Here is a 13,840-nt window from a genome sequence, read left to right on the forward strand (position 1 = left end):
GCAGCCTTAGCCTACTAACGCTTGCGCCATCGACTCCAGTTCGTCAACCGATGACAGCTCTTCAGCAACGACGCCGCCGCTGCTTGCACCGTGACCTGCTAGCACCGTGACGAGCATCGCCTTCATCTCGTACCGCCACATTGGTCTCACCGACGACGCCATCTGATGCCACCACCGAGCCGCTTCGTACCTCAGCACACGACACCTGCCGACGCCAGTGCTCCTGACTCCAACAGAGAGGAGATCGACCTGCAACGCGTGTGACTTCGAGGGCCCGACGACTCCGGACCCGACGACTCCGGAACCGACGCCTGCGGACGCCGTGTTTTCGGAAGCTCGACGAGAGTTCGCCGACGCCCTGCATTTCTAAAAGGTACTGTTTGCGGGTCTTCCGACACCGTAGCTGGTCCGCGATGCCGCTGTCAGCCAGAACTGTTTGGATTTGTTTGCTCACGACACCGTGATAGCCCCGGACAGAGCTATCGACATCAAGGAACTGTTTTTAAAGCGTATTTTGATAACTATGGATTTTTAAGTACTGGATTGTGGATTTTTATCGTTTTTGGTCTTGTCTTAAGTATATAAAAATATTGGATATTTTTCTAAACTAGTGTGGTGTCCTTTTGTAGTGCTTACACTGTATTACTGGTAGTTATGTACAAATGCTTTACACACTGCCTCTAGGATAAGCCTGACTGCTCGTGCCAAGCTACCAAGGGGGTGAGCAGGGGTTATTTTAGGAGTGTAACTCCCTTATCCTGACTAGGAAGAAGGCTCCCTATTTGGACAAAGGTGCAAGCCTTGCCAACAAGAGACCCCCATTTCTAACAAATACCAACCCCGGAGGTGGGTCTGCGAGCCACGTTCACACCAGAAAGTCATGGTGAACTGAATGGCTAAAGAAGCCATCTCTCCGGACTTGGCTGTCCAGGCAGTAGTGTTTGGTAAACGTGTGCAATGAAGCCCACGTAGCTGCCTGGCAGATGTCATGAAGGGGGACTCCACATCCCAAAGCAGTAGTGGCTGACGTCGGCCTGGTGGAATGGGCACACAACCCAACTGGAGGTTCCTTTTTTGCTAAGGAATACAGATTTTTATACAAAGAACGACCAAACGAGAGATGGTTCATTTTTGCACGCCCGACCTTTCTTGGCTCCCTCCTAGCCAACAAAGAGCTGGTCATCCACCCGGAATTGTTTTGTGCGATCCAGATAGAATAAAAGCGTACGTTTTGGATCCAGACGGTGGAGCCTCTCCTCCCCTTTAGAAGGATGCGAAAGCGGAAAGAAGGAGGGCAATGTGATGGTCAGTCCTATGTGGAAAGAGGTAACCACTTTGGGAAGGAAAGAAGGACTTGTGCGAAGGACAACTTTGTCCGGATGAACAGCCAGGAAAGGAGGTTTGGAAGAAAGAGCCTGACGCTCACTCATCCTGCGAGCAGAGGTGATGGCAACCAAAAAGGCAGTCTTAAGAGTTAAAAGTCTGAGAGGACAGTTATGCAGCAGCTCGAAAGGAGTGCACATAAGGTAGGTTAGAACCAGGTTCAAATCCCACTGGGGCATTACAAAAGGAATAGGAGGAAACAAGTGAGTAATGCCCTTAAGGAAGCAATTTACAATAGGGGACTTGAAAAGAGATGGCTGATCAGGAAGCCGAAGAAAGGCCAAGATGGCCGAAAGATAGCCTTTCAAGGTGCCCAGAGCAGGGCCCTGAAGGGCCAAAGAAAGAAGGAAGAGGAGAAGCTCTGAAAGGGGTGCAGAAAGGGTATCCAGAGCCTTTGCTGCACACCATGCCACAAATTTGTTCCATCTATAGGCGTATACTGTTTTGGTGGAGGGACACCTGGCTACCAAGATAACATCACAGACTTCGGGAGGAAGGTCAAAAGCTGTCAACTGTTGCCGCTCAATCTCCACGTAAGGAGGTGGAGGCTGTCCCCTGCTGCTGTAACAGAAGATCCTCCCAAAGGGGCAATCTGATCGGAGGATCGATGGCCATGTGCAGAAGCTTGGGATACCAGATTCTTCGTGCCTAGTCTGGGGCCACAAGAATGACTTGAACCCGGTTGCGCTTGATCTTCTTCAGTACTCTGGACAGAAGTGGTATAGGAGGAAAGGCGCATAGAAGACCGCAACTCCACTCGCGAAGAAAAGCGAGTGCCACCATGGAAATTCTAACGTGCAGAATTGCTGACATTGCGTGTTCTCTTCAGTGGTGAATAGACCTAACCAAGGCTCTCCCCACCGCTGAAAGAGACCTTGCACCACCTCCGAGTGAAGACGCCACTCGTGAACCATCATTTACCGGTGGCTGAGTTTGTCAGCCCTGGCGTTCAGAGGACCTGCCAGGTGTTGTACCACCAGGGACATGCCCTGATGTTCCAGCCACTTCCAGAGATGAAGTGCCTCCTGACACAGGGTCCACGACCCCACCCCGCCCTGTTTGTAGCAGTACCACATGGCGGTGGTGTTGTCCATGAACACCTGCCCTACTCTTCCCCAGACAGAGGGAAGGAATGCCTTCAGTGCAAGACGGATCGCCTGAAGCTCCAGAAGGTTGATGTGGAGCGCAGATACCGCCGGAGACCAGAGGCCTCTGATTTCTGTCCCCCATGTGGCCGCCCCACCCCAGAAGTGATGCATCTGTCACCAATATGAACTCTGGTTGGGGAAGAGAGAGGGATCGGCCGTCGACCCAATCTTGGTTCGTGAGCCACCACTGCAATTGGTGTGCAGTGCCCTCTGAGATCTGAACGCAATTAGAAAGATTCCCCTGATGCTGTGCCCACTGGAACTTCAGTTTCCACTGCAGAGCCCGCATGGGCCACCTGGCATAGTCCACCAGCAGAATACAGGAGACCATGAGGGACAGTAGCCTCAGGGTCATTCTGACCGAAACCCGGGATAGAGGCTAAAAGATCGGAATCATAATCCGAATATCCCGGACTCTCTGCTCGTGAGTATAAGCCCGAAACTGCGCTGTGTCCAGAACCACTCCAATGAAAAGGAGCTTCAGAGAGGGAATCAGGTGTGACTTTGACACGTTGATGGAGAACCCCAGCGAATGCAGGAGGTCGGCCGTAGTCTGGAGGTGGGAGATGACAGTCTGGGGCGAGCCCGCCTTCAACAGCCAGTCATGGAGATAGGGGAAGACTGGAACCCCTGATCTGTGCAGGTGAGCTGTGACCACCACCATCACTTTCGTGAACACCCAAGGGGCGCTGGTAAGGCCAAAGGGGAGCACAGTAAACTGAAAGTGCTCATGGCCTACCGTGAACCATAGGTAACGCCAGTGTCCCGGCAGGACGGGGATGTGAAAATAAGCGTCCTGCAAGTCCAACGCTACCATCCAGTCTCCTGGGTTGAGGGCAGACAGGACCTGAGCCAGAGTCAACATTTGAACTTCTCCTTCCGGAGGAAGAGGTTGACGTTCCAGAGACCCAAGATAGAACGCAGGCACTTGTACTTCTTGTTCACCAGAAAGTAGTGGCTATAACAACCACGACCTACTTCTGGGGCAGGAACTTGCTCAATGGCTCCCTTGGTCAAGAGAGCTGTAACTTCCTGTTGGAGAAGGGCCAACTGATCCTCCAACATGCGATGGAATTGAGGTGGCATGGAGGGAGGGGTAGTCTTGAAGGGGAGAGAGTAGCCTCTTCGGACTATCTGCAAAACCCACCTGTCCGACGTGATGTTGAATCAGTGGGAGAGGTGATGACGAATCCTGCCGCCCACTGGTGAATGGTGGACCTGAAAGGTTGGACTATGAGGCTTTGGAGGCTGCTGCAGAGGGAGCGCTGTTGGACTGGCCCACCCGCCGGCCCCAGACTCACGATGGTGGGACCCACGTCGCCTGCCACGCAGAGGCTGGACAGCTTGAGCAGGGGCACCCCTTCCGTAGCCATGAAAGGAGCGAAAAGCAGACTGCGCTGGGCGGGAGGTGGAAGTGAGGCCCGAGGATCTGGCTGTAGCCCTGGAGTCATTAAAGCACTCGAGCGCGTTGTCTGCCTTGTCGCCAAACAAGCAAAGGCTATCAAAGGGCATGTCAAAAAGAGTTGCTTGGACATCACCCAAAAAGCCAGTGAACCTTAGCCAGGCATAGCGTGTCAGGGCTACTGACGTTGAAATCGTCCTGCCTAGTGAGTCGGTTGTGTCCAGCCCACATCTTATGGTGAACTTTGTTGCTCTCCCTTCAGCAACGGCACGGCAGATCATGGCCCGGGCTCCGAAGAGGCTGCTGCCGGCTGAAGTACCTTAGTCAGGAGGTTAGTCCTAATTGCCAATGTAGGAAGCTCGAGGTTTATGGCCTCAGCCACCCTACACAACACCACTGTGTAAGATGCACCCTCCTCCGTAGCCACGGTAGGGGGAGAAAGCATACCAAGGTCTGGGAAGGTGTCCAGACCACTGGCCTCACCCAACTCCTCTCTCCAGTCCGGTTCCTCCATCTGGTATGATAAAGGGTCCACAGACCCCTACCAGTTCTCCTCACCCCCCTCTGGTAGCCACTCAAGGCGATAGGGAGCACCAGGGGAGAACAGTGGTACACAAGTATTGGTCGGCGCCGGTACCGGCATCGGTTGGTGTCGCTTCGGCTCTGTGTCCACATCGAGGGGGAGGCCGAGATTGGCTGGGGACACAACCTGCGTCAGAGGGGGCGGAGGTGTCGCCAACTATATTTGGCGCCGGAGGAGGTGTCACGAGGTCGACCGGCACCGATCTGGATCCAGGCCTGGATCCCTGGGGTCCTGCGGTGCCGGAGCCACCGGCATCGAAGGCCTAGAAACCCCAGCTGTGTCCACAGACCTCAAAGGCATGCCAGCGGAGTCGGGCTGCCCAAAGATGGAATGGAGGGCTTCGTAAAAGCTACGAAGTTGGGCAGGGGCTGCTCCAGCTCCCGGGAAGGGAGGGAAGGCTGTGGTCGACACAACAGGCTCTGCGGGCGGAGCCGGACGACTACCTTCTGCTACCTGCTTTGCGTCAGCTGACAGACGGGGAGAACGCAAAGAGCGACAGTGCTTCTTTACCTTCTTCTTATGCTTCGACTTACCCCAAGACGAAGACTTTGACGAGGAGTGGGGTGATGACTCCATGACTGGTCCCTTGACCTCCCTCTTGACCGGGACCTCGAACGGCGCGCAGCGGACTGCCGGCCCCCAAGAGGCTTTCGGGACCGCTCCCGCAAAGACTTTGGGTTCGTTGTCGTGCTCCAAACACCAAAGGCCCACATGGTGCGGATCCACAACCGACATCAGCTTGTGACAGGAGTCACAAGCCTTGATGCCGGTTCGAGGGCGGTACATCTCTGTGTGCACCAGGAGTCAAACAACTCGAAAAGAAGTCGACAAAAAGTCGCAGAAAGAGAGTCAAAAAGTGACTCGAGGTACCGCTCTCTCTGGATCTGAGCTGGCTAGCACAGAAAAAGAAAGAACTGATGTCAGCACGCAGGGGCAGGGTCTAAGTAGATACTGTGATGTCATTCCGGCGACTACGATGCCAACAATGAACGCAAAGTCGACCGACACCACCCACCGATGCGCAGGGGTACTGCTGAAGCAAAATATTCTCCTGATCCATTCTGACACCATGGGGTAATTCTAAGGTGAGGAATCCATAACTAATTGTCTCTTTCAGATTTGTGTGGTAACAGAAAGTCTACAAAAAGGGGCAGCAGGCTAATTGAGGGGCAACGTCCACCAAATTCCAGTGGTAACTGAATGGAATCATTAGCTAAATTGAGGACCTAAACACAACTGTAAGCAGAAGGAAAGCTAATTCATAGCTGTCCTTCTACATGGGGTTTGCATGCAATAAAAGCCTGCAGTTTGGCTAGAAGGAATGGTCATGCAAAGTTGCAGACCTCACTCAAGCAATCTCTCCATCTCTCTGCTGCTGAAGGGGAGACAGGGATCGAGGGAGGGAACAATTGGAAGTTATCAGCAGTGCAGCTTCTGCCTTTCCTTTTCCCACCTGATGTGCCCCCAGTCCATGGGTTTACATATTGGGTGTAGTGTGTGTGTGTATGTGTGCGCGCGTGCATGCGTGGGTGTGTGTGTGTGTGCATGCGTACATGCGTGCATGTGGGGGGGTGTTTTAGGAGGCAGAGAATAGAAACTTTGGGCTGGGGAGAGGGATGGTACTGACTCTGGCCTAGTGATACCTATTCCTGGAATTGTAGGTATTCTTGATCACATGCTGGATATCCCTCACATAATTGATGGCATTGCGGATGACCTTCTGATCATTACTGCTACTATAATGGCCAAATAGTGGCACATCCCTTACAGATGATGAGCTAAATTGGCAATAGATAGGCTATCCCATTCTTAATAATGGCCATGATTGACATATAATGGACACCACTGATGACATTTTCGCTATTGCAGATATAACTGCGACTCAACTACTTGATATATTGAGGGGATTCTTGGTTACATCATTGATATACTTGACATCACAGTGGCTCATTATCTATACACAGTGGCGGCTCGCAGTGGGAGTGCTGCGGGGCGGAGGGGCGGGGGAGGGGCAGGGAGGGGGTAGTGGAGTCGGACATACAACATCCACAAGTAAAGCAAGTAAATAAATAAATAAAACTATTTACCTTGCGCTCGCTGCATTGCTGAGTTGGCGATGCAGCGAGAGCAAGGTAAATAGTTTTATTTATTTATTTACTTACTTTACTCCTGGTCGTCGTATATCCGACTCAACTACCCCCCCCCAGCCTGACCCTCCCCCGCCATGCCCACCGCCCCGCAGCACTCCCACTGCGAGCCGCCACTGTCTATACATAGTGTAGCTATCTTGACAACATTCCCGCTATCACTGGCATAATAGTGGCTCTTGCTTGCATATCGTTGTCGTTCTTCTCATAATTGTGATTATCCATTGCTTAATAGCCATCTGCCCTTAATACAAAAAGGGCATCCCTGGCAACATTCTGGGTATCATTGGTATATTAGTGTACCATCGTTGACAGACAGTGAACATTCTTGGTGACACTCTGACTACTCCTGGCATAATAATGACCAATCCTAGACACATAGTGGTCATTCTTTTTGGATACCCTTTGAATAATAGTGGACCAAACATGACATGTTGTGGGCAGTCTCTGTAACATTATGCCTTACCTAGGCATAATAGTGGCCCTTCCTTTACATATTGGGGGGATGATCGAGTTCCTCATTTTATTGTGGCAGTCTGTTGCATGAAAGTAGCCACTCCTGGACATATTGGCAATCATCAAAAGTGGCCACTTCATTCGAAAGAGGCAGATAACAGCTTCTGGCCCCACTGGAATTATGAGATCTGCAGAAACACCACAGATATGTTCACCTTCACCCAGAGAATTTGTCTGCCTTTACCAGCAGAAATCTAGGGGTGAACATCTAGGCCGAAACAAGGAGTTACCAGGGCCACTGGGGCCAGAGTTACTTATCAACTTGGTAATTCCTCAATTCTTAGTGGACCCTCTGGGTCCAACTTGTAATGTACTGGATTTTCCCCACCACTAGAATTACTGGTACCCCTGGTAACTCCAGGGGTGTGGAAATACCAGAGCATTCTCCATTCCACCACTAAAGAGGCCACTGTGCGTGCTCCTCATATATTTATGAATATCTGTTGTGCAATGGTTGGTCTAGCAAAATGGTGCACAGCCTTGACTTTTTGTGACCATTTTTTCTGCATGATTCCAGCCATTAGTGGTGAAAATCCCTGTCATATGATGACTATCCCTGCTGTTTCATGTTTATGATGATGACAAATAATCCACAATGACAAAATCTGTTCATTTGTGTCATGCCAATTCTCCAGTCAGATTCAAAGACAACTAAACAATCCCTATGACAAATATTGCCTTTGTTTCTGGAACCACTAAAGCCAGATACTACTGTGAGATCTTTGAACTGCAGAGTATCTTCTTTTAAGACTTTGATTTTCGGCGAAGGGCGGGTTTGAGGTCATATGTTCAAGGTTTACTTTTGAAGGGTGGAGTGGGGTACAGTATTTATATTCAGTCAGCACTTGTATTATTTACAATAAATATAAAATTCATGCAGTGTTATTTCTCTGTAAAAGAGATATGAGTTCATTTATATTAAGAGATATGTGTAGCCACTATTGATGTTCAGGTTATATCACAATAACTCTCAACACTCTGGGTACTTTGGTCCTGATTCACAAAGGTAACTTGCACTATTAAGGCAAGTTTACACTATGAATGAGTTTACTACTTTTTGATACAAACTCTGAATGTAAGTTACTATTAAAAAAAACGGTAACAGGAGCAGGTGCCTAGGCCTCAGCTCCCAGCAAAGAGACAGGAGACCATACCACCTTCAAGGCAGCACTCAACCAGTACCACCGCCTCCTGTAAGAAGCAAAGAAGAACGCCCTAGCAGACTGCATAGAAGCTAGTTCAAACCACAGCAAGGAGCTGTTCCGCATCATGAAGGAGTTCTCCAACCCCGCATTTACAGAGAACAACATCACCCTCTCCCAAGAACTGCGTGACACCCTGGCGGACTTCTTCCACAACAAGATCTCTGTCATCTACGAAAACTTCAAAACCAAACCCCTTGCCGCCTGAGAGCACTGGACTTCTCACACCTACGAACACAAACCCCCAACACCTGCTCACCCATTGGTTTTCTCTCACAACTTAAGCCACAACCTCCATCATGAACTTCGTGCACTCGGGGGCATCTACGGACCCTTGTCACCAACACATCTTGAACCTCGGGAGCAAGATGATTGGCGACAAGATCAAGAAATTCTTCAACACCTCCATCATCTCAGCCTCATCCCTGAGGATTGGAAACACGCTGAAGTAAGCCCCCTCCTGAAGAAACCACCCACCGACCCAACAGGACTACCAGCCCATCTCCCCACTCCATTTTACAACGAAGGTCCTCGAAAAGGCAATCAACTAGCAACTCACCAAACACCTGGAACACAACAACCTCCTGGGCCCCTTACAATCCGGATTCCAAGCCAACCACAACACCAACACAGCCCTGATTGCAGCCACCAACAACATTAAGGCCTTCCTGGACTGTGGCAACCTTTCATCCCTCTTCCTCCTGGACCTATCCGTCACCTTCGACACTGTCTCCTGCCACATCTTAATAAACAGACTCCACTACATCGGAATCCAGGGAGATGCCCTCAAATGAATCGCCTCATTACTTACTGAAAGAACGCAGAGAATCCTACTACCACTATTCACCTCTGAACCCAAAAAGATCATCTGCGGTGTCCCCAAGAATCGGCCTTCAGCCCCACCCTCTTCAAAGCATACATGACCCCCCGAGCCAACACAGTCAGATCACACAGACTCAACATCATCCCCTACACTGACGACACCCAGCTCATCCTCTCGCTGTCAGAAGACCCCTCCACCACCAGAGCCAACTTCCACAGATGTATGTCGAACGTCCCTTGCCCCTCACCTTGGGTCTCTATCTTTCCCTCTACCCCCTCCCACGCTTACCCTCCTCCCACCTCTCCTGCTCCTTACCTGCTCTCCCGCATCTTCCTCCAACGTATTCTTCCTGTGTCTTCTTCCCACCTCCTCTTAGCCCTGTCCACCATATCCCTGGGCTCCTACCCTCCCAAGACCTACTTAATGGTAGCCATTGTGCCAGGACTGCACCCAGTGCTATGACCCCTCGCCGAATCACCCATTCCACTACTCTGCAGCGACACTCCTCGTGCTCAAGCCCGGATGCCCTTTTACCCACTGCTGGGACACAGCACTCCACAGCACGGCATGACCTTTCTCTTGTTTCCACTGTCACTTCACCTGCAGTAACTCAGCACCACATACCCTCCTCACTCAGACCCCCAGGTCACCATCTTATAGCCTCACCTCACCCATCACCACACCGACGACTTTGTATGCTTCTAAACACCCGCTCTCTCAAAAAACATGCCATAGAAATTTTGAACCTCAACAACAGCACACTGGACCTCCTCTTCCTTTTTTATTTAAAACATTTTTTATTACCATTTTTAAATGCAAATACATCCAAAATACAATTTTTCCACATCATACCATCTCCACCCACCCACCCTCACCCCCCCCAAACTACCCCGGCCCTACCCATGTTAACAGATGGCCAAAAAAAGCCCACTACATTGGGTATGCATTCTTGCATTCTTAGCTGCGTTCATCATATAGATAAAGATTGACAAAAGTGTGTATCAGAAATAAAGTGCTAAGTGCAAATTGCAAACTGGTAGTACAGCTCGGGTTAACCTGGGAATTCTCTTTACACATATATTTTCTCCCTGATGGCCCTTTGTAAAATTTCTAGATAAGTTCATACATACTAGTGACATCCCGCTAATAACCCATACCTGACAAAAGGTATATAAAGTGTCAAGTGCAAAGTGCAAAAGAGCTTATCAGGCTAAAATTCCGCCGGGTGTGCCTATTGAGCTTGAAAGTTGCCATTCATAAATCCCACATATTTTAATATGAGTTCTAACACTCTTAGGAGCATCCCTTGAATAAGCAAAAATTGACAAAAAGAGTTCATGAGCACAAAATATACAGTACAGGTAACTTATTCAACATATATTACATTAATTCCCCCTACGTTGCAAAGTGGTGTGACATACCCAGTTGGTCAACCGGTCCAAAATAACCAATCCCTTTTTTCTGGCACAAATTCCTTTCTTAGCATATATTGCTTTTTCCATGTTATAAATCGAAAGTAATTGGGCCAACCACTGGTGAAAGGAAGGGGATTGGAATCCAACCATGCCGAGGCAATACACAGCCTGAGTATGGCCATAGTAACAAACATTAGAGCCCCCCCCCCTTCCTTCCAATGGTATCCCATACTCCCAATAAAATCATAGAGAGGGTTAGAGATACATTCCGGGAGAAGATTTCCATAAAACAAAGCCCAACATATCTTCCAACAAAGGTCTAAGCGTGCCATACGTAGCAAACATATGCACTGAACCAGCCCGATATTCTGAGCAGCGGGGGCACCTAGTGCCTTTACCATCCCCCCATTTTCACGATTTTACTTGGGTGTAATATAGGAAAAAGCAAGTTTTATAAAACTGGGCTTGGAGATTTGCAGAAAGTAAATCAGTTTGTGCATATAGGAGGGCTTGCTGGAAAGCTTAATCAGTGATTCCCAATTTCAACTGCCCTTTGCCAGAGCTCTTACTCAGGTCATCTGACATCAGGCTATTAAGAATATTATAAATAGTCCCTATTCGTGGCATATTACTATCAGCCAATTTCTTCATAAGTTCACATTTAACAAATCCATAGGGCCTTACGCTGTAAAAAATTCCTAATTGATAAATATTTAAAGAACTCCTTATGGCTAAGGCCGAAATTCATTCTTAAATCCCCAAAAACTATAACCCCATCAGGGGGAAAAACCTCCTATTTTATTTATCTCAGCCTTAAACCAGGTTGCCAAGTAATGGTCCCCAAATATCTCTGGCAGGTTCTCATTATTTCTAGTTGGAGTATAGTAGTTCAATCTGCCAATACCAAGAAGTTTAGGAACAGCAGTAAAGGCCTTATAGGTTCCCATAAGGGTCTGGAACCTCACTCTTTTAAAACAACATAATTCTAGTTGCCGCCACAAGCAGCCCAAGCTTCTGGACCAACCAAAAGTTTGAACCGAGAAGGAAATTCCGATATTTGATCAAAGGAGCAGTCTTTTAACAGTACCAGGCAGTGTTGCAAGATAATTGTCCAGTAGTACAACTTTAAATTAGGGAGCGCCCATCCACCTCTATCCTTTGGGAGTGATAAAAACTTTATAGATCTTCTAGTCTGAGAATAGGCCCACAGAAATTGTGCGAAGAGATTATCAAATTTCTTTAGTATTTGGTTCAAAAATTCTAAAGGAATGTGTCTAAAAAGTATAACATTTTGGGAAAAAAGATAATTTTTAAAACATTACATGTACCAACAAGAGAGAGGTGCACATTTTTCAGCCTGTGCAATGACCTCTTCGTTTCAGTGGCCAAATTTTCTTCCACGATCAAATCAATATTAGACAAAATGTTCACCCTATGATATCTAGCCTTATTTACAACCCTAGGGCCAGCCCATTCAATTTATTTTCTTATTCAAAATAATCTGTGTTTTTTCTTTATTTAGAGCATAACCCAAGACACCCACAAAGCCTTGAGCCTCTAATTCAATCACCTCAATTGACCTTGCCAGATCAGGAGTTACAAGCGCTATATCATCGGCATAAGCCACAAATTTAGTACCATATCCATGCCTATGTATTCAGGGGATACATTGGTTTATTTCTAGCTTCTTGATAAACGGGTCAATATACATTGCAAAGAGCAAAGGAGAGCACAGACACCCTTGACAAGTCCCCGTGAAATTAGAAATTGCTCCGTCAACACCCCATTTATCAAGACTCTAGCCGTAGGTTTAATGCATAGTGCCTTTATAGCCTGAATAAATCCAGGCCCAATCCTCATTTTCTGCATGATGGTCCACAGGAAAAGCCAGGAGACCCAATCAAAGGCCTTTTCGGCATCAAGCAGGATCAACGCCATCGGGTCTCCTGTAACCTGCGTTGCATCAAACAGCGTGATGGGCCTCCTTATATGATCAGTAGTACCTCTTTTAGGTATGAACCTGTGCTGCCATTTAGAAACCAGTCTGTTGATTATTTGCGATAGGCGAGACGCTAGTATTTTAGAATAAATTTTTGAGTCCCCGTTAATTAAAGTAATTGGGCGATACAAGCCCAATTCCTGGAGGGGTTTATCTTTTTGAGGGAAGATGATCATTTTTGCAGATGACCAAAACAGAGGAGGAACAGTGCCATTAAAAATTTGCTCTAACATAGTTTTTAAAATCTCTTTAATTTGATCGATAAAGACCTTATAAAATTCGACCGGTAAAGGTCTACACTGGCAGACTGGTCAGTGCAGTAACAATCTCCTCCCAAGAGTTCACGGTCCTCCTCACTCAGTCTGGTCATCAAAATAGGGTCAAGATACTTATCAATAGTATTTTGTCTTGTCATTTCGTCACCGACCCCTTTCTTGGTATACAATGCTTGATAGTACTGAAGGTAAGCTTCTCTAATTTTGTCCGACTCTTTTACCACCACAGCCATTGGATCTCTGATCGACCGTATCCCGTTATAAGTAATTTGTTGTCTAGTTCTCATGGCTAGATGATGACCAATTTGTTCTCTAAACTCATAAGCCTTTTCCCTAGATGCGGCCCACTTGGAGGTGTCTTTCTCAGCCAAGATTTCCCCAATTGCTGCCTTAGGGGACACATCCATTACAAAGCAGTCATTACAACGACCTACCTTCACAACACAACTTTTACAACGCAACTGTCTTTACATCACTTGCCATTAAAATGCATGCCATTACAACGCATGTCACTACAACGTATGCCATTACAATGCATACCATTACTACGCATTCAATGTGCGTCTCTTGCAGACAGACTTTCTGCCATTTCCGCAGATTGTTTAATCCACAGATATTAAGAGTGACAATCCTAAGATTCTCTATATTTTGCATTTTTACCTATCTGGGTTACCCCCTACCACACCGAGAATAATATGCACAAAACTTCCTCTTGTCGCCAACAATAAACAACATAACCAAAAAAAAAGAAAAAAAAAAGCATTTCTACTTAGACATACCCGCTTCATTTTGTGGGCCCCTCTGCCTCGCCCCCACCCTACTAAACCACCAAGCCCCCTCTTATCCCTCCCCCCTCCAAAAAACAAGCAATCAGGACTCGCCTGAAAGATGTACACCTAACGGATGTATGTCGTTACAACGCACACTTTTACAACGCATGCACTTAC

Source organism: Triturus cristatus, chromosome 6, assembly GCF_964204655.1.
Source record: "Triturus cristatus chromosome 6, aTriCri1.1, whole genome shotgun sequence".
NCBI lineage: Eukaryota > Metazoa > Chordata > Amphibia > Caudata > Salamandridae > Triturus > Triturus cristatus.